Genomic DNA, 26,994 nt, shown 5'->3' on the forward strand with positions numbered 1-26,994 from the left:
ACTGCCACCACAACAGACACTAGATGCAGCCTCTGGCCCTACTGCCATTGCCAGAGCTCTGCCACCTCCAGAATGAATTCCAAATTCACCCTGCCTCTATGTAGGATTTAATCAAAATTCATAGTCTTGTTTAGGGGAATATAATTGGCTAAACTGAAGCCATTACCAATTGTGCTGGTTAATTTTACATGTTGGCAGGGCACAGTGGCTCATGCCTGTAATTCCAGCAGTTTGGTAGGCTGAGGCACGCAGATCGCTTAAGCCCAGACGTTTGAGACCAGCCTGGGCAACATGGCAGAATCCCATCTCTACAAAAAATACAAAAATTAGCTGGGCATGGTGGTGCACACCTGTGGTCTCAGCTACTCTGGAGGTTGGGGTAGGAGGATTTCTTGAGCCCAGAAGACGAAGGCTGCAGTGAGTGGAGATAGTGCCACTGCACTCCAGCTTGGGTGATAGAGGGAGCTTCTGTCTGCCTCAACAATTTTTTTTTTCTTTAAATGTGTCAACTTGGCTAGGCCATGGTGGCCAGATGTTTGTCCATAGTAATCTGGATGCTGCTGTGAAAGTATTTTTTAGATGTGATTAACACTCAATCTATAGACTTTGAGTAAAGCAGATTACCCTCCAAAATGTGGGTGGGCCTCATCCAATCAGATGAAAACTTTATGAGGAAATATCTACTGTCCCCCAAGAAAGGAATTTTGCCTCCATGCTGTCTTCAGGCTGAAGCTGCAACCTCAACTGTTCCCTGCTTCTCCAGATTGCTGCCATGCCCTGAAGACATCACACTTGCCAGCCCCCACAATGGCATGATCCAGTTCCTAAAAATCTGTCTATGTACACACACATGTGTACACGTGCACACACACACAAGCCCCTACTGGTTCTATTTTCTCTGAGGAACCCTGATTCACATACCAACATTCAGGGAGAGGACATATCTGACCTTGTATTTTCCTTGACCAGAGACAAGATCCTGTCTTCCACCAAGACTTACACAATTGTGAATTCCCCAAATGAAGAGGGTTGAGATGTGCAAGAAAAAAAGAGTTCTCCCCAGACCTGTGGACAATGACAGCCTTCAAGAAATTGGGTTTCTCTACAGCTTCCGCTGTCAGGGGAGGCTTTCTAGTGAAGACCTGACCTGCCTCCTCTCTCTCCTGCTTTGCAGAATGAATCCATGTGTTGAAGAAAGGCTAGGAATAGAACATCCTATCATGTTCAGTGAGTGAAAACAGGTAGGGGGCACCTGGATTTGAACCAGGGACCTCTTGATCTGCAGTCAAATGCTCTACCCCTGAGCTATACCCCCATTTGACTACCTGTCTCTAATAAGTACTATAAACCTGTATGGCCACATCCTGTCACCATCATGAGATGTGTACTTGCTTTGTCACGATACACTCCCTTCCTACTCCACACCTGCCTGCCAGCTCTACTTACAACCAGCATTCTTCCTTCTCCAGTGTCTGACTGAAGGCAGTGACATTAATATCACTAAGGTTTGCAGCCAGAACATCCTTCAGAGTCGCCTAGAACAGAGGGACTCAAAAGAATTGGTTGTTCAGCAGACCAGCTGGAGGTGAGGATGGGCTGGGCAGGGCAGAGCTGGGTAAAAGCAAAAGTTCTTGGGCCCCACTTGAGGACTCCTAAGTCAGACTCTCTGGGACGGGACCTAGGGAACATGTATGCTTCTAAAAAACCTGCAACATTCTGACTCATGGTTTGGAGATACTGGTTTAATCTGTTCCCTTCTATGGTATAGACCTGGAAAAAATGACAGTAATTAAAATCATGCCCAAACAAAACACACCTGATTAATGACCAAGTCATGACTAGAATCCACATTCATGATAAAGGGCCTCTTTGCACTGAACACTCTGAGGCAGGAGTTGAACTGCCTTTTCCTTTCCTCTTCTCCATTTGCTGAATCCCATGATGTGTCACATAAAAGTAGTGACCAGAAGACAGGATCCAATCCATGGAAAAGTGGAGAATCAGAGAAATATGTGGTCACTGGGACATGACACAGGATGGAGTGATTGCAAACATGTGGGCAGAGTGAAAGGAAGGGCCAACAAGCGACACCATCTTGAACCAGGGACTACTTGATATGCAGCCAGATGCTCTGGCCCCAAAATGTGCCCTCTCAACTGTTTAGATTTTCCTGATTGACACTGTTTCACCTATGTTCTCATGCCCAAGGATCTAATATACATTGTAATTTCTCATCATTTTCACTGAACCACTGGCAACTGACCTCCTTCAGACAGACCTCTATCTGGCTTTGAACTTACCCTGTCCTTCCCCATGGACCTATCAGAGGACTTCTAGAAATCCTTCCTGCCTAGAATCCTGCAGCCTCCTCCTGTCCCTGTGTGGGGCAACAATTTAGAGAACTGCTGTTTAGAGCTGGAAGCTTCCTCTCTCCTTCTCTACTGCTTTAGTTTTATCTTCTCTTACCTACATCCCGTACTCTCTTTCCACTTCACTTTCACCCTCTGCACAGTGGGGTTACTTTGGGCCTTGGCCTACATTTTTTCGACTGTCTTCTCTTCTTCCCTCTCCTCACTTACTAGTCCTTCCCTTTAAAAGGGAGACGCCTTAACAGAGGGGACCTAGCCCCATGCTGGCCCCAAACCATTAGCTCAGCACAACTGGAAGAGCCAGGACCAGGCACGAAGGCTATTTGAGCCCTGAAGCTCAGGCCTCCAGTGTCCCCTGAATTAGGACCAGGATCTCTCCCCATCAGGTTGGCAGAAATGTAATTATAGAAACTGGGCAAAGATGTACGGATACAGGTTCCTCACAGCTGCTGGGAGCACCCGGTGGCACTGGGGTACTTCTGGGGACAGCAATATGGCAATGGCAGAGATGAAATCAAGCAAGCCTATGACGTGGGAGGCCACCGCTGGGTCTGTTTTCTAGAGTAGCATCCCCACAGGGGCACAAAGAGACAGGCCCAAGAATGATCACTACAGTATCGCTTGTGAGCGTGAAAAATTAGAAAAAGCTTAAGTGCCAATCAGTGGAGGAACGGAAAATAAGTTACAATATAGTTGCTTCTGGAATATGAACCATCTGTTAAAAGGAATGAACTTGATCTACATGTATCATGGATAAGTCTGAAATACAGAATAATGAGTGATAAATATAATAACATCTATGTAATTTTTCAAAACACAAAAAACCACATAATATACTGTTTACAACTACGAATGCACATGGCAGATGTTTTAAAATGTGGATAGAGGCCAGGTGCAGTGATTCAATGCCTGTAATCCAGCATTTTGGGAGGCTGATGCAGGCGGATCATGAGGTCAGGAGATCGAGACTATCCTGGCTAACACGGTAAAACCCCGTCTGTACTAAAAATACAAATATTTGCCAGTCGTGGTGGCACACGCCTGTAGTCCCAGCTACTCAGGAGGCTGAGCTAGGAGGATCACTTGAACCCGGGAGGCAGAGGTTGAGGTTGAGCTGAGATCACGCCACTGCACTCCAGCCTGGGTGACAGAGTGAGACTCTGTGTCAAATTAAAAAAAAAAAAAAAGTGGATAGAAAGGATAAACATAGACAATTCAGGACAAGTGGTTGCTCCAGGGAGGCATCGGAGACCTTAAAAGAAATTTAAATGGTATCAGAAATCCATTATTTCACACACACACATCACACACACTTTTTAAATTATGAAGCATGGCATACATTCAGCAAATAGTTATTGAATTCCTACTGTGCTAGGCAATATTCTAGGTGCCTAGAATGATTATATGAAGAAAACAGACTTAAAAGTTTTGTACTTTTGAAATCGACATTCTAATGGGGAAGATCTGACATACGATGAATCTGTGAATAGGAAACATACATATACATGATGCTGTCTGACAGGCAAGACCCAAAGCAGGAAAGCAGGTCCAGTGTCCTGGGTGACGAGAAGATAGGCAATATCTGCAGCAGCAGCAAAAAGACGAGGCCTGAGACCCAAAGGCAGGGTCTCTAGAGAGGGAGTGAGGGAAGAGGATGACAAGCTCTCAGAGGGCTGCAGTCCCCTGGAGCTCAGTCTGAGCAGGGAACACTCAGGACCTGGCAGGTCTGCTGAGTCCTGAGTCCCACAGGGCTCAGTGGAGGGATGTGCAGGAGGTGAGGAGAAGGGGAGGTGAGGTCTCACAAGGGGATGGGCCAGGCCAGATGTGGTGAGGGATAAGCTGGGAGTCCTGGCTTCTCAGACAAAAAGGACAGAGATAAAGGCCACACAGGATCCCTGCCAACGGGCTCAAAGTGGACAGTGCAGTTTGTGTCTACTCATCTTGTCTACTGGTGGGTAGAGGCCAAGGATGCTGCTGAACATCGTACGATGCAGACAGAGTGCTGTGGAGTCTTACCATCTACTACCATATTTCCAGACCCCTCTTTACCCTAACTTAACGTTGGTGTGAATGCGAGGGAAGCCTCCATATACAATGTGAATACAATGAAACCCAGTCACCCACAACTTCCCACCCAGCATAGGAAGCTGGATGCACCTGGATTGTAACCATCTACTGCAGCCCAAAAATATCTGTTCTCAGCCATCTTTATGTCCTCTAGCACACAGCACTGTCCTTGACACCTAGAAGATTCTCAAAATGCATCCGTAGAACTAAACTGTCAATGTCCTGATGATGACTGGCAAAGCGGCCAGCCCAGAACATGCTTCTGCCCTTAGGAAAGTGCAAATCTGACTGAGATGAGATGACAAACATGGGGGATGCATTTAATTTCACACAAGTGGAGCACAGGAGGGCCTCTGCGGACCACCACCTTTCTCAGTGTCAGACAAAAGGGAAAACCAAAACAGGTAGGACAGTCAAGGGTGGGTCTTCTGGAGGAATCAGGGGTCGAGCCTTGCAGAGATGTGGTCTCTGTGGTCAAATGACCCAGCAGGTCTCCAATTCAGAAATTTGGTTTTTCTCGTGTCCACCTGTCCTTCTCCTCTACCACCTGAGACAGCAAGAACAACCCCTCATCCTCTTCCTCAGCCTACTCAATCTGAAGCTAATGATGAGGATGATGACCTTTACTATGACCCACTTCCACTTAAAGAGTAATAAACATATTTTCTTTTCCTTATGATTTTCTTAATAAAAAGTTTCTCTAGCTTATTTTAAGTATATAATATATAATACATAGAGCATACAAAATACGTGTTATTGACTGTTCGTATTGTCAATAAGGCTTCTAGTCAATAGGAGACTATCACTAGTTAACTTTTTGGAGAGTCAAAAGTTAGATGTAGACCTTCGGCTGCGTGGGATTGGGGGCTGGTGCCCCTGGCCCCTGTGTTGTTCAAGGGTCAACTATACTCCCGCCTTCCTTCTCAGTGTCCTCCTCTCCCTCCCCTCATCCTGTGCCCTGCCTTTGTCTGTTCCTAAAAGATTAGGTTTGCCACTTGTTTCCCTGATAGAAAGTGTTTGGTTCTGGAGCATTAGCTGAGTAAGTATCAGTCAGGGCCACTTGAGTGGCCAGAATTGCCAGGAAGACAAAGAGAGAAAGAGGCTTTTTCCTTCCTTGCAGCTTCGAGGGCTACAAGCAGAGCCATGTCTTCCACTGTGCCTCACCCAACTGGGGATCCTCAAAATGTGGACAGAGGGTTCACAGGGTGGGGAAGAATAGGAAGAAAAACAAAAAAGAAAACACAAGAGAAATGCTCACCAAAGCAAAGCAAGACAAGACTGATCAGGCCTGCAGAGCAGATCTGGGCAGGTCACATGGGGCAGCAGGAAAGTAGAGAGGAGCATGGGACAAACCGACCTCCTTACCCTCTCGTCCTCCTTGCAGGAAGAATCAGCTACAGGGGCCTCAGGAGGTGAAAGGAAACTGTTTTTGAATACTCTGGTCAGTATGGGAAGAAATTAGTGTAGGTAGGGAACATATGAATTTGAGTCAGGGACCTGTGGATCATCAATCAAATGCTTTACTCAAAAACAACTACTGAAGCCTGAGTAAACTTCAATTCTGAACTTTAATGCAGGGAGTCGAGTAATCACTCATGGCCCGCCACCACCCCTAGCTGACTGTGCCACTGCAATTGGTCACCCTCCTACCATTCCCACAGCTTCATTCTGACTTCCCCCACCTTCCCACCCTCTCCCACCTCTACACACCTGGCCACTGCCTATGCCTGCAGCTCAGCAGCCCACATGCCCTCAGTGATGGGCTGAAGGCAGGCACTAGCTTGAACATCACTGATGCTTCCCACTGGGATGTGGTTTAGAATGATAAGTTGTTGTAAGTTCCAAAACAATTTTCCAGCCACTTAGAATTATTGGATGTTAGAACAGGTATTAACAGGGGATTATGGCCCAAATGACCCCCAAAAGTAGAAGTTCTCTGATTCCTCCTCAGTCCTACTAAATTGGAATTTCTAGGAAGTAATCTATATCTTTGACATGTTCTGTCAGTAATGCTGATGCAAAGTCAGACTACATAACCTCTAATTCAGCCTGTCCTGCCATAATATAAACTTCAAAGAAGAGCAGCTAATTAGAACTTTTGAAGTACATGCAGATTATTAGTGACTTGATCATGACTTGTGCCAGAAAAATGAAGTCATGAGAAAACTGACACGAACTATAGGAAGAACAGTGGTGAGGATGACTAGTAAGCTCAACATCAGGAAAAGAGAACCCACAGGTAAGTGGCAGCAGGGGTACCCGGATTTGAACCGCGGACCTCTTGATCTGCAGTCAAATGCTCTACCTGTGAGCTATACCCCCTTGCCTGGTGGACATTCCTCCTTAGCATATTTCACCTGTGTTGCCACACCCAAGGATTCTATAGTGCACTGTAAATTGTATTCATTCCCAGTTAGCTTATGGAAATTGGCAACTCTACCACAACTGACTAGAGACTGCTCTTCTGGTCATGAGTTCACCCCTCCATTTCCCAGAGACCCTTCACTGGTCTACTGGTACTTTTCTACTCTGTAGCCACAACCTGAACTCCTTCAACTGTCTCCTCCCATTCCCTTACTCAGTACCTGATGGGCATACGGGATGGGGGTTGGGGGAGAGGCAGGTGTAAGAATCAAGGCTGTATTAGTCAGCTATTTCCACAACAATGTGTCACAACAAATCATCCCAAAATTAGGCTGTATGAAACCATAAGCATGTCTCGTGCTGATAGGTCAGCAGCATGAATGCCAATCAGCTGATGCAGGCTAGGCTTGACCTGGTGTCTGCTTCAAGCTGTGGGTCCATCTGTGCTTGGTTTCTGTCTGAGCTGGGCTCAAGTCTGCTCCATGTGTGTTCCTTCTATAATCCCAGCTGGAGGAGTAGCAGCTAGCAAGGGGACACTCTTCTGGTGGTGACAGCAGAAATGCAAAGGGGGAGGCCCAACTATGCAAGCAGCTTTCAAGCCTCTGTTTGCATCACATGTGCTAACATCTCATTGATCAAAGCAAGTCAGAGAAGCAAGCCCTAACTCAAGAGCAGGAAAGCATGTTCCACCTCTAGTGGGAAGATCTGCAAAGTCTCATGGTGAAGGTCACAGATACAAAAATAAGTGAAGATCCAGGGCCACTTCCAAGTGGTCACTTGTGCCTTGTAACCCCTGAGCCCCCAAGGCAGGTTGCTTCCTGCTTGCCTTGAAACGGAGGGATTAATCTGATCAGGCCCACCTGCCCTGCTTGCTTTTTGTTGCTTGCTTTTTGTTGTTATTATTTTCCTTTTTCCATGAAGCTGAAGGCCACCATACCTGAAAGCCTCAATGCTGAATGCAGAAACTTAACTTTCATGGGAGGCTTTATAGATAACATACGTAGGTCACATGGTGATGGTCACTTCAGTTGTTTTTCAGGCACTTGGGCCAGCTCCTGTCCAGCTAAAACTGGTTTCGACAACTGACTCTTCAACTGGTCTGAGCAAGTGCCTGAGAGGCGGCCTTTTGACATCAGAGGGCCAAAAACCTCACCCTCAAATCATGCTAATGCCACCATTTTCTGTGGATATGTCCTGTGAAATGTCATGGCATGTACCTGGAGTCCCAGCTATAGAGCAGGCTAAGGTGGGATGGCTTGAGACTGTAGTGAGCTATGATCATGCCACTGCACTTCAGCCTGCATGACAGAGCAACACCTTGTCTCAAAAGAAAAAAAAAGGAGAGAAGGAAGAAGGGAAGGAGGGAGGGAGTGAAGGAAGGGAAAGAAAGAGAAATAGAAAGAGAAATGCCTTTGGTCTTTGATGTTGGTAACCTTTGGATGGGGTTTTTGTGCGGTCGTCCTTTTCATTTATTTGATGCTATTGCTTTCTGTTTGTTAGTTTTCCTTCTAACAGTCAGGCCCCTCTTCAGCAGGTCCGCTAAGAGTTTGCTGGTGGTCCACTCCAGACGCTGTTTTCCTGGGTATCACCAGCAGAGGCTGCAGAACAGCAAAGACTGCTGACTGCTCCTTCCTCTGGAAGCTTCGTCCCAGAGGGGCACACGCCAGATGCCAGCCAAAGCTCTCCTGTATGAGATGTCTGTTGATCCCTGCTGGGAGGTGTCTCCTGGTCAGGAGGCACGGGGGTCAGGAACCCATCTGAGGAGGCAGTCTGTCCTTTAGCAGAGCTCGAGCACTGTGCTGGGAGATCCACGGCTCTCTTCAGAGCCAGCAGGCAGAAAAGTTTAAGTCTGATGAAGCTGTGCCCACAGCCACCCCTTTCCCCGAGGTGCTCTGTCCCAGGGATATTGGAGTTTTATCTACAAGGCCCTGAATGAGGCTACTGCCTTTCTTTCAGAGATACCTTGCCCAGAGAGGAGGAATCTAGAAAGGCAGTCTGGCTACAGAGGCTTTCTGGTGCTGTGGTGGGCTCCAACCAGTCCAAACTTCTGATAAAAACAGCCATGCACTGGGAATGGAGGTGTAGTTCAGAGTAGAGCTTTCCACACTAGCAGCGGAGTTTTCTGGCCAAAACCTGGAGGAGCTGTGTGGTCCTCATGCTATGTTGTCCCCATGATGCTTCCCAGGACTATGCTGATCCATGTCAGGGCCTGGGAACTTCCCCAACTTCACCAACTGTTTCATAAACTGGATTTAATGCAAAGATCCCAGACTGAGAGATATCTTTATATGTCAGCACTGCATGTGTCTCAATTTGCGTCTCCAAACTGCTATTTTGTAGTGTAAACAAGAAGACATCAAACATGTAGACCTAAAGGCTGTTCCAGCAGTAAACGGAAACACTCCTCCCAGCTGCTCCTGTCACCACGGACTGACAGAAAGCGGGGAGATGTGCAGGCATTTGAGCAGGGACCAGGGTTTGGCAACTGGGGATGGACTTTTCTGGGGTGAGTTTGTGGTAAAATCAGTTGCTGGTCTTACTCTCTAAAAGCAAGAAGGAACTTTCAATGTGCTGTAGGACTGCTGGGTGTGATTACCAACATGAAAGGTGCTTATTAGACACTTATGACAAGCAGGGGGTATAGCTCAGGGGTAGAGCATTTGACTGCAGATCAAGAGGTCCCCAGTTCAAATCTGGGTGCCCCCTACTGTACTTTTTCTATTCATACAAGCTGTTATGTTCTTCACAGAAGCTGTTGGTCATATTCCAGTTTCTTTACATCCGTTCCACCTATGATTTTCCCTGGAACTGGAAGCTACAGCTCAGGCCTACCCAGCTGCAACCTGGCTGGATAACTTCTTCTCATCTCTTCCAGCACGAGTTCCACGGGTATCCCTCATGTTCTTGGTATTCGTGGTATCTAGCTCCCTGCTCCCCCTACATATGTAATTTCTCAAGCTGTGATGCAGTATGCTTCTGGGTTTTTCCAGGGCAGACCAGAGAGTAGTACTACAGCAGGCTTCCCAGAAACAGACAGGGAATGGTACCCCAAGTTATCACTCTCCTGGCTCCTTCCCACAGCAGCAGTTTGGTGCACTGGAGTGGTGGCCAGACCTGGGGAGACACATCACAGCACACGGCATTCCCATGGAAGGCAGATGTTTCCCCTGGAGAATTGGTTTCTCCCACGCCAGAGCTCACTCACACCCTTGCTTCAACCTTGTAGGCCAAAAGCCTGGCTCAGCTCCTCTAACAAGGGAGACAGAGGCTCTGCAGTGCTGCCCCTACGACCAAACTCCTGTAGCTCTGCGGCTACATGTGAATTACAGCCCACTCTGTGACTGGGGCCCAAGGCTTGGAGGTGGGGGATTAGACTCAAGAGTCTTCGTATGAGATGATTTGGAATTCCAACTTTGTTCTGTGGGCCACAGGGAGACCTGTGTGCTGCAATGAAGAACCAGGTCAGGTCCTTTGTCTAAGGAGGTCATTTAGGAGACATTACAGATACTGGTTTGGAGTTTGCCAAAAGACAAGAACAGGAACTGGTGTTATTTTTTGAATGCTTACTATGCCCTACTATGTGATAATATCATGCTAGGCAGTTTATCATCATTAGCCACCAAGCCTGGCTAATTTTGTATTTTAGTAGAGATGGAGTTTCTCCATGTTGGTCAGGCTGGTCATGAACTCCCGACCTCAGGTGATCCGGCCACCTCGGCCTCCCCAAGTGCTGGGATTACAGGTGTCAGCCATCGCGCCCAGCCTAATTTGCACCTTTCTAGACTCATGAGATTTGAGCATCTTTTCATAGGCTTATTGGTCGCTTGGATGTCCTCTTCTGTGAAGTGACTGCTCAAGTCTCTTCTTCATTTTTCTACTAAGTTGTCCATTTTTTAATTGTCTTGTGCAATACTTTATATATTTTGGGAATAAGCCCTTCATCAGTTATGTGCAACAGATACCTTCTCCTGCCATGTGGGTTTTTATTCTCTTGTGTTTATTGGCTCTCATGAATGTTAGCTGATTTCTCTGTGAGCTTTTTATCTGTTCAGCAAACGGTATACAGAAGTTACTACGTGCCAGTCTTGTTTTATGTGCTTTACGCAGATTAACTCATTCAATCTACATAACAATCCATGAAATACACACTTTTTTCTTTTCTTTTTTTTTTTTTTTGAGACAGAATCTCGATCTGTTGCCCAGGCTGGAGTGCAGCAGCGCGATCTCGACTCACTGCAACCTCCGCCTTCTCATTTTAAGTGATTCTCCTGCCTCAGCCTTGCGAGTAGCTGAGATTACAGGTGCCCGCCACCACACCCGGCTAATTTTTGTATTTTTAGTAGAGACGGGGTTTCACCACATTGGCCGGGCTGGTCTCCAACTCCTGACCTGGTGATCTGACCACCTCAGCCACCCAAAGTGCTGGGATTACAGGAGTGAGCCATGCGCCCGGCCACTGCTTAGCACTTCTTGTATCCTGCCTTTGTGCAAGACTGTCTCTCCTTCCTGATTCCTCATCATGGGTGGGCCCTAAGACTTCTTCTTGGAAATGCCCATCCATCATTGTACTACTGACATCTGGGCCTCCAGAATCCAGCGATGTCCAGGGTCTTCTGCGACTTCCTGGACTTCGCTCTTGTTGCCCAGGCTGGAGTGCGATGGCGCGATCTTGGCTCACCGCAACTTCTGCCTCGCAGGTTTAAGCAATTCTCCTGCCTCAGCCTCCCGAGTAGCTGGGATTACAGGCAAGAGTCACCAGGCCCGCCTAATTTTGTACTTTTAGTAGAGATGGAGTTTCTCCATGTTGCTCAGGCCGGTCTCAAACTCCCGACCTCAGGTGATCCGCCCGCCAGGCTACTGCCCAGGCCCTGCCAGTGGGGAGTTCTGTGCTCTTGCAGGCTCACCAATCCTCCACATCTTCCTCGGCAGTCCACCCTACTGCCGAAAAGGGAAGCCCAGAGGATCTTAACGTTATCATAGAAATCACTGCAGAAGTCAGTGTTTCCCGAGGCTGTCGGGCCAGGAGCAGAGAGGAGTGGCTGACTGCCAGCTGCCTTCTGAGAAGGTGCCCAGGGCTACAAGGCAAAGGCCTGTGGGTAAAGGAGAAAATTCCAGCAGGAAAGAAAGGCAGTTTGAAGAAGAGACAGTTTACCAGCTCCTATGACAAGAGTAGAGGCGGGGCCTTGGCACAGCTGAGGAGGTGAAAAGGAGTTAACCCAAGTGTTCCTCCAAGTCTTCCTTCTAGAAAGGACAGGGTTCTGCCGGCCATCAGGAAGGTCACGTGGGAGGCTGGACACAGTGCCTCATGTCTCTCATCCCAGCACTTTGGGAGGCCAAGGCAAGAGGATCGCTTGAGGCCAGGAGTTTAAGACCAGCCTGGGCAACATAGTGAGACTTCACCTCTACAAAAAAATAAAATATATTAGCTGGGTATGACGGTACACACCTGTGGTCCCACCTACTTGGGAGGCTGAAGTGAGCTATAATTGTTTCACTGCACTCCAGCCTGGATGACAGGAAAACACCCTGTCATTTAAAGACAAAAATGAGTCAAGTGGGGTTGTTGTCTAGCAACATATTTTGGTCCTTGAAACTATGTTTAACGTTGGCCCTCTTAAGGCTTTTGTGGATTCTAAAATCTACTCAGCTACCGCCTTCTCACTATTTCTTGGAGTCGCTCCTTCTCTATCATTCTCCATTAATATTAATTGAAGAAGTGAAAGTTGGAAGAATCACCTTCTGTCCTAGATTGCAGTTGTGTTGGAACACTGGACCAGGAGAGCCAGGCCTAACTCTGTCATTAAGTGTTTTAGAACAGACACCTCAGTCACACAAAGTTTCTCTTGTACGTGCCCACCATAACAGGTACAGGAGGTTGACTCTCAAGGCCGTTCTAGCGGCCACTGGCAGTGCTTTTCCAGGCTGCTGCCCGCAACCAAGGACTCAAGGCAGGGAAGACACAGGCACGGGGGTATTTGAGGAGCGGGGACTGCCTCTTGTTATACACAAGGTGAATGAGTTTTCACTGAGGTAGACCTGGCAGCTCCTAGGAGCTTCCATTGTGAAGTGGCAACGCATAGGTGACTGGTCATCTGGGTGTGACTGCACAAGTCAAAGACATTAATTGACCCCCACAGCAACAGGAAGGGGTATAGCTCAGGGTTAGAGCATTAGACTGTGAACCAAGAGGCCACCAGTTCGATTCTGGATACCCCCTCCGCATTTTTAATTTTGACATTTTTACATAGGTGCCCACATTTTAACTTCTTCCTTATTAGACACTCAGACACTAGGGTAAATGTTTCATTTTTTTTTTTTTTTTCTGAAACCAGCAATGGTGAGGCTAGAATGTGGTGGTTCTTAACCCCAGGTATAAACTAGAATCACCTGAAGAGTCCATAAAAGTGCCATTTCCCGGGCCCCACCCCAGACCAATTAAATCGGAACATCTAGAGTGGGGCCCCAGGCTGGTGAAAGCTTCCCAGGGGGCTCTAGACTGCAGCTAAGGGCAAGACCCTGCTTTAGCAGAGCTTCCAAGAAGGCTCCTTAGCCCAAGACTGCATTGTTCCCACTCTGCCTCTTCTTATTCATCCTTATTTGAACCCCAAATATCTAGAGAAAGGTCTCAGTTAATTAAGAAAGTGAATTTTGCCAAGGCTGCAGATGCGCGTCTGTGACACTGCCTCAGGCGAGTCCTGACGACCTGTGCCCAAGGTGGTAGGGGCACAGCTTGGTTTTATACATTTTAGGGACAAATAAGCTATCAATCAATATGTATAAGATGCATACTCGTTCCATCTGGAAAGGTGGGACAATGCCAGGCGAAGGTGGGACAACTGGAAGCTGGGAGGGGGCTTCCAGGTCATAGGTAGAGACAAAAGGTTGCATTCTTTTGGGTTTCTAATGAGCCTCTCTAAAAGAGGCAATCTGATACAGATTTATCTCGTAAGCAGACGGGTGACTCTGAATAAAATCAGGTTTGCCCTAAGCAGTTCCCAGCTTGACTTCTGCCTTTAGCTTAGTGATTTGGGGGCCCCAAGATTGATTTTCATTTCACGCTTATGTGGACAGTACTTAAAACTAGACCAGAACAGCATCTTCCAGAAACAAAGGCTCTTTCAGCATTTCCTAGTTGTCTTAATTGTACCCCTTCTGGATCCAGTCATTCTGCCTGGGTTGGGGTGGTACTGGTCTTCTATTTCCAAGACAAACCACCAGGATCTATTGCTCAATGAGTAAGCCCTTAGAAGGCCAAGACAGTTTGCAGAAGATGAAATGTCAACATGTTAAAATATAAGTAAGTTCTACGTTGTGTTCACATGTTCCAATTCTCAATGGCAATTTTATGTCATAGTTAAGCTTTAAAGGCGAACTTCTGCAGAAGGGATCACTGAATTGTATCAACCATCTCAAAAACTAGACGATGTCATGGCGTTCTATGCTTTAGAGAACAAACAGCTTTTTTGACACAAATCTTAAAATTCGTGGAGGTTCAGCTACACAGCATAGAATTCAGAAGCACAATTCATGATTTTTAGTATCCCTTTTACTAATCATGGTTTATGAACCTTTTTAAAAAGTACCTAAAATACATTTAATAATTCAGATTTATGTACACAACAGAAGTTTATATTTTAGTTGGTTAAAAACATGTTCCTGTAATTATCTGAAAGCAAGAAAGTCTTACTATCTTTACATTGAATGGCAGGAAAACACAACAGAGAAGCAGGCATTGAAGACAGAGCCTGGTCAAGTGTAGTGTCATTTGAGGCTCTGTCTAATTTGATCATTTAGCAAATGGCGCTTTGCTCTACTCCTCTGAGTTGAAAATATTCTGCATCCTGTGACTCTCCTTATTAGTACAAGATGTAGTGGCCTGAAAAACAGAGCCACTGTTTTTCAATAAATAAAAGAAAAATCTTTTATTTTCAATGATGTGCTGCATAATTTCCTATTCATTAGATTCCTTTTGTTAACAAGAGATGCGAACTTTTTATTTAGCTCCCCCCCACCCAAAAAAAAAGTGGTATTGGTAACTCAAAGGATAAATGCTAGAGGGGATGGACACCCCATTCCCCATGACGAGCTTATTTCACATTGCATGCCTGTTTCACGAGTTCATATACCCTGTAAATATATACGCTCACTAGATACCCACAAAATCTTCAGGTTTTTAAGAAGTAGCTTTTGCTGTTCCAGTTTCACGAACACTTAGAGCTTTGGCCTAGAACTTGGGTACTTGCCCTTTTCCCGTCCCTGCCCTCCAATGCCTTCTATTAGTGGAAACGGTCTCTCAGGGCAGTCTCCTTCCTGTATCCCCATTACTGTTTCAGCTCCTCCACCCAAGCCCGCCAGCCCTCCAGCTACTCTGTAAACAGTCTCCTTCCTCCTTAGCCTTTCCCTGCAAGTCTGCCTTTTTATCCATCCTTGTACACCTGAAGGGCAGCTTTCCCCTGAAGCCATCCCACCCCTTCAACCTCTGGAATGGAGAGGGTGGGGTCACCTTCTCAGCCTCATTCTCCACATTGCCCGCAAACCCCAGCTCCTCTACCAACTCTCCATGCTTCCCTTCTTTCAAAGCCATCTTCTTTCACCACTCTCTCCTCTCACCATTCATGCCTTCTCTGATATATGGGACTCCACAAACAGTGGACACTTTTAGAACCAGGCTAACAATCTTATTTTCCTCACCGCCCTCTCCTTCTGTCCTCAGGAATGTCAAACGCCATGGCAATGTGCTTCCAATGCTAAGGCCTCCCGAGATTTCCATCCTGCTGCCTCTACAAATGTTCAAACTCCACTCACTGCGGCTCTCAAGGGGTGTGGTGAGGCACAGATTCAGCATTTTCCACTAGTGTCTTCTACCCTGCTTCTTGGTTATCAGCTGGGCACATCGCTTCCCAGAAGGAAATCTGCATTTCCCAGACCCTCTTGGAGCTGTGAGGCCACAGACAGAAGGCTGGTCAATGAGATGCAGGTGAAAGTTATGGGTGTCCTTACAGCAAAGACTTGTCTTTTCCATCTTCCTGCTGCCTGGGAGGTCGATGAGATGCCAATGTGGGTGATGGCATGCTGGAATGAAAGCCAAGCCCGCCAGACAGTCAGAAAGGAGAACTCGGGTTCTTGACCCTATGGAAAGCCATGCCTGGACCACCTAGCTGTGGACTTTTAAGTGGCAGCTTTTAAGCTTCTGGTTTGTTTGCTTCTTTCCATTTTGCTATAATCCTTCGTTATTTTGGTTGTTCAGCATTCATTGCCAAACTTGATCATCACTTATTCCCCTTCGAGATCTCAGAATCAGAAAACTCCTTCAATGACGCCTTTTCTGATGTTTACATGTACTTACTGTTATAGAAAATGGTTCATTATCCTCATTTTGACCTTAATCTTGTCTACCTCCCTCTGTTCCCATGACCGCAGAGCCACCTTGGGGCTCACCTATCTTCCTGCCTATTATGGACCCCATGTTTGGCCTCTCAGTCATGAGTCCAGCTCCTTTGAGGGCTTGGCCTGTGGTCTGTATACCTCCCTCATGAGCCCTTCTGCTTCTGCGGATACACTTTTGCCATTGGCCTTTCCCACCTTTGCTCTGGAGGAGCCAGTCTTTGCTGGATTAAATTGTACAGCCAGACAAATGGTCCCACTGCAAATCTATGCCAGTCTGACCTCAACCAGTGCCTCCCTCCTAATGAGCAATGATTTTATTCCTTTCTAATTCACCTATTCTCCATTTCCCACAGTGCCTGGTTCACGCTTTGCCCTTCTTGCCAAGTAATGAGTCCCACCCTACCTCCTTTATTCTCTTTGAAAGACCTGTTTTCTACCTGACTGAGAAGACCAAGGTATAGAGTCCCCTCAGCATCCTCTGCTTCTCTGCATCTTCACCTTCTCCTCATCCCCTCCAGGTTAAGAGACAAAGCCTGGTTTTAACCAATTCCCTGCCAATGGATATTTAGATGGTCTCCAGTGTTTGCTGTGAGGAATTTAAAAACCACTGTCCATGAATCTCCACATATATGTGTCTTCATGCAATTATAGGAATATTTTTGAAGGATAAATTCCTACAAGTGGTAATCTGTAAAGAATCTTTTTTTCTAACTTTATTTTAGGTTCAGGTGTACATGTGCAGGTTTGTCATATAGGTAAACTCATGTCTTGGAGATTGGGTGTACAGATTATTTCGTCAGGCATGTACTATGCATATGTATTTTTTCGATCTTCTCTCCTGTCCCCCTAAGTGCAAGTGTGTAGTGTTCCCCTTCTGTGTCCATGTGTTGTCATCATTTAGCTTCCACTTGTGAGAACATGCAGTATTTGGTTTTCTGTTCTTGTGTTAGTTTGCTAAGGATAACGCCCTGCAGCTCCATCCATGTTGCTCCAAAGGACATGATCTCGTTCTTTTTTATGGATGCATAGTATTCCATGGTGTACCTGTGCCACATTTTTAAAAGACTATTATTTTTTGAGTATCTTTTTTTTTTATATACAAAAGAAATTTGCTTTTCACTTGACAAATTATCACGAACAGTATTCTATGTCAAATACAAGTCTCCAGACATGGCCACTGGGTCTCCTTTCAGTGCAGGGAAAGGTGGTGTCACCTAGTTACAGTTCTGTCCCCAGCCTAGCACACCTCACATGATGCTCAACAATTGCTACTAAGAGAATTATCTGGATGACCTGAAGGGTCTCTCCATTTATAAAGGTCAACAAGGCCACCAGGGTGTCCTTAGCCAGAAGTGATGATGGAGAAAGAAGTATTAGGGACAGGAGGGAGGCCAGAGTTCAGAGAAACAGAACTGGCCTGGACATCCAAACTGGCAGAGCTGGGTCTTGGTGTGTCGACACACGAAAATGGTGTTAATTACACTATCCTCCTATGACTGGGTGTACGGCTCAGGGGTAGAGCATTTGAGTAGAGATCAAGAGGTCCCTGGTTCAAATCCAGGTGCCCCCTACCCTGTTTTACTTTTAATCACCAAAGTGGGTCCTGGGTCATAAGCTCCACCCAATCCACCCACTTGGGGAAAAATGACACAACCTATCTAATCCCTGATGCACAACATCTCTGAAGTGCAGACTCAATAGTCCTCAAATGATTTTATGGACTTTAAAAGTTTGTAAGGCACAGACCCCTGCCTCCTGCAGCCCTCTGGGTACCACTCCAGCACTTCTGCAGAGTAGTCCAAAATCTCCCCAGGGACATCCACGTGATCCCCAAGAGGGCTGGGCCATGTCTCTAAGTCCTGCTGTATTCTCCACAGCACCCAGCTTCCACTGTGGCACAGGAGAACCTGAAACAGCCACAGTCTCATGCCCACCTTCAATGGGCATGAGAAATCTAATGAGCTTAGATTTCTGAGCTTAGTCTGCTGCACCCTGGACTTTGGCTCTGTGCCCTCAGGTTCTGGATTTCCCATCTGGGGCTGCTGCAGACTCACACCCTGGCCTACTCAGACCAAGGATTGGGGAAAAGCAGGATTCTGGGAGGATCTGTGAGACGGTGGGCAAGGAGCGAGATGATGGAGGAAGTCAGCTGGGACTTCCCAGAGGACTGACCTGATCCCATCAACCTCTTCTCTCTCCTCCATGCAGACAGATACAGATCACGGGCTCCAGCAAGGGAAAGGAAGCTGGAGTCAGATTCCAAAATCAGTAAATAAAAATAAGAATAGGTAAAGGGCAAGCTGATTGGAACCTTTTGATCAGTCCTCTAAGGCTCATCTCATTATTATATGATGAAAACCTTGTAGTCTGTAACCTTTTGCGTGAGAGGAGCACACCATGGGTAGTAACTGTGGTCTCTCGAGCCCCCTCTGATGGTGGTAGCTAAACAAAGCAAGATGCAGGATGTGTTCTTTTCTGGGATATTCTGATGTTACCCAAATTACTGGATCTCCAGAAGCTTCACAAGATGCAGCAGAGCCACCAATAATCCCAAATTATGTGGATATTTCCCACTCCTCCATGTAGTTTCCAGGCAAACAGCTGAAGGGCCTAACATGGGAAATCGGGCAGAAGGATTCACTGTCCACGACTGGATATTTTGGCAGAGTCCTTTTCTCAAGCTTGGGTTCCCTTATCATCAAGGCAGGCAGGTTCTTTGAGCAGATTCAGACCTGGGGAATGGGTCAGAGGTCAGGAACTTCCATTGTGTCAGCTATGGTGGTAGTTCAGGTCTACACGTCTAGGGGACCACGATGGGCTCCCCATTCTCAGGCCGAAAATCTTCACCACTGATGAGTCACAGCCAAGACCTGTGTGGCACAGACCACATAGTAACACCCAAACTTCACTTCGGGATAAAGTATCACAGTGCTTGGCCTCTGACACCCTAGGATCCTCCCAGCCCCACTGAAATCAGAGGCTCCCTTTCCACTATCATCCCTCCCACCAGCATCTCTGTCCACAGACAACAGCTACGAGAACTCTTTCTACGAATGTAGAAGCTCCACACACCTACGTATTTTTCAAGCCAGGTTAAGTCACACGTGATAAATCCACTCTAACTTACCTACCCCCTGAAGCCTATGGATTCTTTCTACATTATAGCAAGAAATCCCTAGTATCTCAAATGCATTTAGAATTGGCCTCCTGTGAATCCAGACTTAGGTCCACCAACGGAGCAAACAGTTTTATCCCAGCTGCTCTAGCTATGGTATCTTAAATAGAATTTTAATTGAGTACGCTCCTAATAAAAAATTCAGGCTCATTTAAAATTAGTCTTTCTACTTTATGAAGTACTCCAACAATCTGTATCCACACATGGTCTTGAAGTTTTTGCTGACATACATTAGCCAGTTGGAAATGATTTTGGTATCTGAGTCTTCGCCTCCCAGCAACTGGTGCCCAAGCTCAACTGAGATCTTACTCTCACCGTAGGTCAAGAGACCATGAGGGTGGGGAACCCAATCTCTTGCAGTGAAAACCCTTCCATCTGGGCTGGTTGGCTTTCAGGCAGGAAGAAGCGGCAGGCTTGGAGACTAGGTAGGGTTGGTGATTTGGGATAAATCAAGTTTTCCAAATGGTCCCATAAATCCATCTTACAATTCCTGAAGTTCTACCCTCTTAATCACTGACCTGTTTTCAGCTGGGAGACTGGGGGAAGCTGCCGATTCCATGGACATCAAAGTTTGGCGCCCACAGGGATCAGCCCTGGCTCTCATTTTCAGCTGTTTCGCTTATTTGGTGGCAGGAGATCGGAGAGTTTTGTTATACAGTCAGAAAAAGGCCTGTGTTTTTGTCCATGTAGAACACATCATACAGGGTGACACGTGAGCTATTTGCCTTAAAACTGGTAGGACCAGCCTTCCTGCCCAGAGGCCACTTATAATCTGGGAACTACAAATTGGTCCTGATGGAACTGCAGGCAAAAGTTACTCAACTTTTCTACAGTCTGATATGGGATTCTGGATTTCTATCCCCATAAACTACCTAGACTGTCATTACCTTCAAGTTTAATGAGGACAGATTTCCAATTCACATTCCTTTCACGTTTCTGTAATCACTTGTTACACATCCCTGGTACCAGCAAGGGCACTTTGATTAAAGAAGACGTCATCTAAGGTTACTGCAGACACAGAGGGCAATTGCTCACAGGATGGCAAGAAGCTCATGCACCTCAGAGAAGCCTGCAGAGCCAGGCTCGTCAAATAGGCAGGACCGGCTGGGTGCGGTGGCTCATGCCTGTAATCCCAGCACTTTGAGAGGCCAATGAGGGCGGATCACGAGGTCAGGTGTTTCAGACCAGCCTGGCCAAGACGGCGAAACCTCGTCTCTACTAAAAATACAAAAATTAGCTGGGTGTGGTGGTGGGTGTCTGTAGTCCCAACTACTCGGGAGGCTGAGGCAGGAGCATCGCTTGAACCCCAGAAGCGGAGGTTACAGTGAGCCAAGATCGTGCTGCTGCACTCCATCCTGGGCAAGAGAGCGAGACTCTGTCTCAAAACAAACAAACAAAAACCAGGCAGGACCTCAGCCCACCCTGGCTTGGGAGCCGCCACTGCCACCACAACAGACGCTGGCTGCAGCCTCTGGCCCTACTGCCATTGCCAGAGCTCTGCCACCTCCAGAATGAATTCCAAATTCACCCTGCCTCTATGTAGGATTTATTCAACATTCACAGTCTTGTTTAGGAGAATATAGTTGGCCAAACTGAAGCCATTACCAATTGTGCTGGTTAGTTTTATGTGTCAGCTAGGCACAGTGGCTCACGCCTGTAATTCCAGCAGTTTGGTAGGCTGAGGCATGTGGATCACTTGAGGTCAGAAGATTGAGACCAGCCTAGACAACATGGCGAAACCCCATCTCTACAAAAAATACAAAAATTAGCTGGGCGTGGTGGTGCGCACCTGTGGTCCCAGCTACTCAGGAAGCTGTGAGCCCAGGAGATGGAGACTGCAGTGAGTTGAGATCACACCACGACACTCTAGCTTGAGTGACAGAGGGAGACCCTGTTTGTCTCAAAAAAAATTTTTTTTCCTTAAATGTGTCAACTTGGCTAGGCCATGGTGGCCAGATGTTTGTCCATAGCAATCTGGATGCTGCTGTGAAAGTATCTTTTAGATGTGATTAACATTCAATCTATAGACTTTGAGTAAAGCAGATTACCCTCCAAAATGTGGGTGGGCCTCATCCAATCAGATGAAAACCTTATGAGGAAATGTCTGCTATCTTCCAAGAAAGGAACTTTGCCTCCACGCTATCTTCAGGCTCGAGCTGCAACCTCAACTCTTCCCTGCGTCTCCAGATTGCTGCCATGCCCTGCAGACATCAGACTTGTGAGCCCCCACAATGGCATGATCCAATTCCTTAAAATCTCTATGTGCACACACACACACAGCCCCTATTGATTCTGTTTTCTCTGAAGAACCCTCATTCACACACCAACATTCAGAGGGAGGACATATCTGACCTCATTTTTTCCTTAACCAGAGACAGGATCCTCTTCCACCAAGACTTACACAATTGTGAATTCCCCAAATGAGGCTTGAGATGTGCAAGGAAAAAAAAGAGTTCTCCCCAGACCTGTGAGCACTTAGCCTTCAAGAAATTGGGTTTCTCTAGAGCTTCCGGTGCCAGGCGAGGCTTTCTAGTGAGGACCTGACCTGCTTCCTCTCTCTCCTGCTTTGCAGAATGAATCCATGTGTGTTGAAGAAAAGCTAAGAGTAGAACATCCTATCATGATCAGTGAGTGAAAAGATGTCGGGAGAAAAGCTGAGTGTTGGGAGAGAAGTTGAGGCAGGGCTTGCACGTCTGGCTAGACTTGCTGGCTCCTTGCTTCTAGCCCTCCCACTATTCGTATGTTTCTCATTCACTTGATACACTGTTTCCTTTCAATCCCCACATCCTCACCACCTGTTTGTTTGAGCACCAATAAATAGCATGTGCTCCCAGAGCTTGGGGCCTTCGCAGCCTCCAGACTTGCCATGGCCCTCTGGTCCCACTTTCTCTCTCAAACTGTCTTTTTCTCATTCCTCTGACTCCGCTGGACTGCGTCACCCCCATGACCTGGTGTTGGGTCTGATCACCCCAACAAAAGAAAATAGGAAGGGGGCACCTGGATTTGAACCAGGGACCTCTTGATCTGCAGTCAAATGCTCTACCCCTGAGCTATACCCCCATTTAATTGCCTGTCTCCAATAAGAACTATAAACCTGTATGGCCACACCCTGACTGTCACCATTATAAGATGCGTACTTGCTTCGTCACGATACACCCCCTTCCTACTCCACACCTGCCTGCCAGCTCTACTTATAACCAGCATCCTTCCTCCTCCAGTGTCTGACTGAAGGCAGGGACATTAAAATCACTGAGGTTTGCAGCCAGGACATCCTTTAAACTCGCCTAGAAGGGCGGGACTCAAAGAAATGGTTGCTCAACAGACCCTTTAAAGGTGAGGTTGGGCTGGGCAGAGCTGGGTAAAAGCAAAAGTTCTTGAGCCCCACTTGAGAACTCCTAAGCCACACTCTCTGGGAAAGGACCTAGGGACAATGTGTGCTTCTAACCAACTCCCTGCACCATTCTGACTCATGGTTTGGAGACACTGGTTTAACGTGTTCCCTCACATGGTACAGATCTAGAAAAAATGACAGTATTTAAAATCATGCCCAAACAAAACACACCTGATTAAAGACCAAGTCATGACTAGAATCCACATTCATGATAAAGGGCCTCTTTGCACTGAACACTCTGAGGCAGGAGTTGAACTGCCTTTTCTTTTCCTCTTCTTTCCTCTTCTCCTCCATTTGCTGAATCCCACAATGTGTCAGATAAAAGTAGTGACCAGAAGACAGGATCCAATCCATGGAAAAGTGGAGAAGTGGAGAATCAGAGCAATCTGTGGTCACTGGGACATGACACAGGATGGAGTGATTGCAAATACGTGGGCAGAGTGAAAGGAAGGGCCAACAAGTGACACCGTCTTGAACCAGGGACTACTTGATATGCAGCCAGATGCTCTGGCCCCAAAATGTGCCCTCTCAACTGTTTAGATTTTCCTGATTGACACTGTTTCACCTATGTTCTCATGCCCAAGGATCTAATATACATTGTAATTTCTCATCATTTTCACTGAACCACTGGCAACTGACCTCCTTCATACAGACCTCTATCTGGCTTTGAACTTACCCTGTCCTTCCCCACGGACCTATCAAAGGACTTCTAGAAATCCTTCCTGCCTAGAATCCTGCAGCCTCCTCCTCAGTCCCTGTGTGGGGCAACAATTTAGAGAACTGCTGTTTAGAGCTGGAAGCTTCCTCTCTCCTTCTCTACTGCTTTAGTTTTATCTTCTCTTACCTACATCCCATACTCTCTCTCCACTTCACTTTCACCCTCTGCACAGTGGGGTACTTTGGGCCTTTGCCTACACTGTTTCGACTGTCTTTTCTTCCCTCTCCACACTTACTAGTCCTTCCCTTTAAAAGGGAGACGCCTTAACAGAGGGGACCCAGCCCCATGCTGGCCCCAAACCATTAGCTCAGCACAACTGGCAGAGCCAGGACCAGGCATGAAGGCTATTTGAGCCCTAAAGCTCAGGCCTCCAGTATCCTGAATTAAGACAAGGATCTCTCCCCATCAGGTTGGCAGAAATGTAATTATAGAAACTGGGCAAAGACGTAAAGAAACAGGTTCTTCATAGCTAGCTGCTGCTAGGAGCACCCGGTGGCACTGGGGTACTTCTGGGGACAGCAATATGGAAACGGCAGAGACAAAATCAAGCAAGCCTACGATATGGTGAGGCCACCGCTGGGTCTGTTTTCTGGAGTAGCATCCCCACAGGGGCACAAAGAGACAGGCCCAAGAATGATCACTACAGTATCGCTTGTGAGCGTGAAAAATCAAAAAAAGCTTAAGTGCCAATCAGTGGAGGAATGGAAAATAAGTTATAATATAGTTGCTTCTGGAATATTAAGCATCTGTTAAAAGGAATAAACTTGATCTACATGTATCAACATGGATAAGTCTGAAATACAGAATGAGCGATAAATATAATGACATCTATGTAATGTTTCAAAACACAAAAATCCATATATTGTTCACAATTACCAATGCACACAGCAGACGTTTTAAAATGTGGATAGAGGGTGAGCGCGGTGGCTCACGCCTGTAATCCAGCACTTTGGGAGGCCAAGGCAGGTGGATCATGAGGTTACGAGATCAAGACCATCCTGGCTAACATGGTGAAACCCTGTCTCTAATAAAAATACAAAAAATTAGCCAGGTTTGGTGGCATGCGCCTGTAGTCTCAGCTACTCCAGAGGCTGAGGCAGGAGGATTGCTTGAACCTGGGAGGTGGAGGTTGCAGTGAGCCAAGATCGTGCCACTGCACTCTAGCCTGGGCAACAAAGAGAGACTCCGGCTCAAAAAAAAAAAAAAATGTGGATAGAAAGGATAAACAGACAATTCAGGACAAGCGGCTGCCCTAGGGAGGTCTGGGAGACCTAAATGGTATCAGAAATCCATTATTTCGCACACACACATCACACACATACACACACACACACGTTTTGAATTACAAAGCACGGCATACATTCAGCAAATAGTTATTGAATTCCTACTCTATGCTCAGCAATATTCCAGGTGCCTAGAATTAATATACGAAGAAAACAGTTAGAAAGTCTTTGTACTCTGAAACTGACATTCTAATGAGGGAGACCTGACATACGATGAATCTATAAATAGGAAATGTATATATTACGTGACGCTGTCTGACACGGAAGACCCAAAGCAGGAAACGAGGCCCGGAGTCCTGGGTCGGGAGGGACTGCAGTGCTGATGACAGGAAAGGCCTGCAGGTGGGACCTGCCTGAGGAGCATTCCCAGCAGAGGGCACTGCGAAGGTATTGGCACAGGGCGGAGGGGACACCACCAGGGATGGTGCAGCTGGGCAGAGAGTGAGAGAAAAGTGGAGGTGAGCCGACGGTGTGGGTCAGATGGAAAGCCAGGACTTGGGTCTAAAAGGGATTACTCCGCTGGGCTGAGACGAGACTCCGGGGGATCACGGCAGGGGCTGGCAACAACCTCAGCAAGAGATGATAAGCCTGGGTGTCAGACTGGAGGGGACAAGGTGCGGACAGACTCTGAGCAAACCTGGCAGGGAGGGCCAGTAGGGTTTCTGGTGGAGTGGATGGGGATGTGGAGGAGGAGGTCAGAGAGGACTCCTGGGGTTTTGCCTGCAAATGGAAGAGTGGAGCTGCCATTTACTGGGTTGGGGAGAATGTGGGAGGAGTAGGCTATTCAGAGAAGACAGGAGCTCAGCTCTGGGAATGTTTACGGGGAAGTCTATGAGACACTCAGGTGGAGATGCAGGCCAAGCAGCTAGATGTGTGGAATTTGGGGCAAAAACCCAGGTTTAATGCACACATTCCTAGATGGTACATGTGGCCCCAAGACCCCAGGGGACGATGGGAGTGAGGAAATGCAAGTAGAGAGGGGGTGTGAGAACCAAGGGCACTCTGGGGCTGAGAGGTTCCACAGGGCAACAGGAACCTGTGAAGAAAGAGCAGTGAAGGTGGGTGGCAGGTGAGAGGAAAGTGAGCAACATGGCAAGTGTTACGAACAGGCCAAGTAAGAAGACAGACCGTTCAGCACCATGGAGGGCCCTGGTAACCAAGGTTGGAGAGGTTTTGGTGGAAGGAGGGAAGAGGCAAGAGACGGCAAGCACAGATGTCCCCAAGGGGCTCTGCCACGAAGCGGAGCAGAGAAGTGGGCCGTGGCTGTAGGGGTAGAGGTCAAGGCAGGACTGACTGTGTTGCCCTTGAGAAGCTGGCATGGGGTGGGATGCAGCGCCAGGTGGAAGTGGGGCTTTGGCTGGAGAGTCGACAGTTTAGCAGTCACAGGACTGAAGGCAGAGAAGGGGGCACAGGTGCAGGCAGATGGCATGAGGAGGGCTGTGCGAGTGAGTGGTGTATTTCTCTTTAAAAAAAGGGGGTTAAAATATAAAAATCGATCTCAGCTGTGGCCTATACAGAAACAGATGAGCTAAATTTGGCCGTCAGCCACAGTATGCTGGCCCCTAGGCTAGGGAAACACAGTGTGGCTGCGTGGCAGAGCGCCCACTGAAGTCGCTGGGCGTGGATGTCACGTGACCCCAGCAGCCAGCTTACCTGGTTCTCTGCAGCCATGTGCAGCTGCTTGGCTGCAGGTGCAGAACACCGATGGATTTCGCCAGGTGGATACAATGAACTACACAGGGCGAGAGTGCTGGGGCTGTGTGCAAGGGGGACCACAATGGTGGGTATGGAGGGAAATGAGGAGAGAGGGCAGTGAAAAGGCAGCAGGGTTGATGGCTTGCAGGTCTTAAAAGACTGGAAACTGCTGGAATCAAGACACCAGAGAGGGAATTGAAGGGACGGCAGGAAGCGGCTGAGGAGTGGTGTGCTGGAGATGGAGATGGTGGTTGTGGTGCAGTCACTGTCATCATAGTCATGGATGGCTGTGGGATGGGTGGAGGTGGCACAGGACCATCCACAAGAAGGCTGCCATGGCCAAGACTGAGGGCAGGAAGAGCGATGAGAAGAGAGGGAAGGTCTGCAGAAGCAGCAAAAAAGACGAGGCCTGAGACCCAAAGGCAGGGTCCCTACAGAGGGAGTGAGGCTGGCAGAGACGCAATCATGAGAGGCGAGGACCCTGTCCCTGGTGGGCCTGGGCTCAGATGGAGGCAGGGAAGAGGATGACAAGCACTCAAGAGGGC

The 26,994-nt window shown here is 47.4% G+C and overlaps 1 protein-coding gene and 3 non-coding genes across 5 annotated transcripts in view; 1 reads left to right on the forward strand and 3 right to left on the reverse strand.

Moving 5' to 3' along the window:
• The window catches only part of LOC129040104 (uncharacterized), a 73,568-nt gene that overhangs the window by 39,566 nt on the left and 7,008 nt on the right, over positions 1-26,994 (reverse strand). The gene's annotated exons all lie outside the window — the stretch shown is intronic.
• On the reverse strand, positions 1,244-1,315 carry TRNAC-GCA (transfer RNA cysteine (anticodon GCA)). The gene has a single exon. It is a non-coding gene; the product is annotated as a tRNA-Cys (tRNA).
• TRNAC-GCA (transfer RNA cysteine (anticodon GCA)) lies at positions 9,435-9,506 on the forward strand. Its single transcript has one exon. It is a non-coding gene; the product is annotated as a tRNA-Cys (tRNA).
• On the reverse strand, positions 22,351-22,422 carry TRNAC-GCA (transfer RNA cysteine (anticodon GCA)). Its single transcript has one exon. It is a non-coding gene; the product is annotated as a tRNA-Cys (tRNA).

The sequence above is a fragment of the Pongo pygmaeus genome, chromosome 6 (assembly GCF_028885625.2).
Source record: "Pongo pygmaeus isolate AG05252 chromosome 6, NHGRI_mPonPyg2-v2.0_pri, whole genome shotgun sequence".
Classification (NCBI taxonomy): Eukaryota; Metazoa; Chordata; class Mammalia; order Primates; family Hominidae; genus Pongo; species Pongo pygmaeus.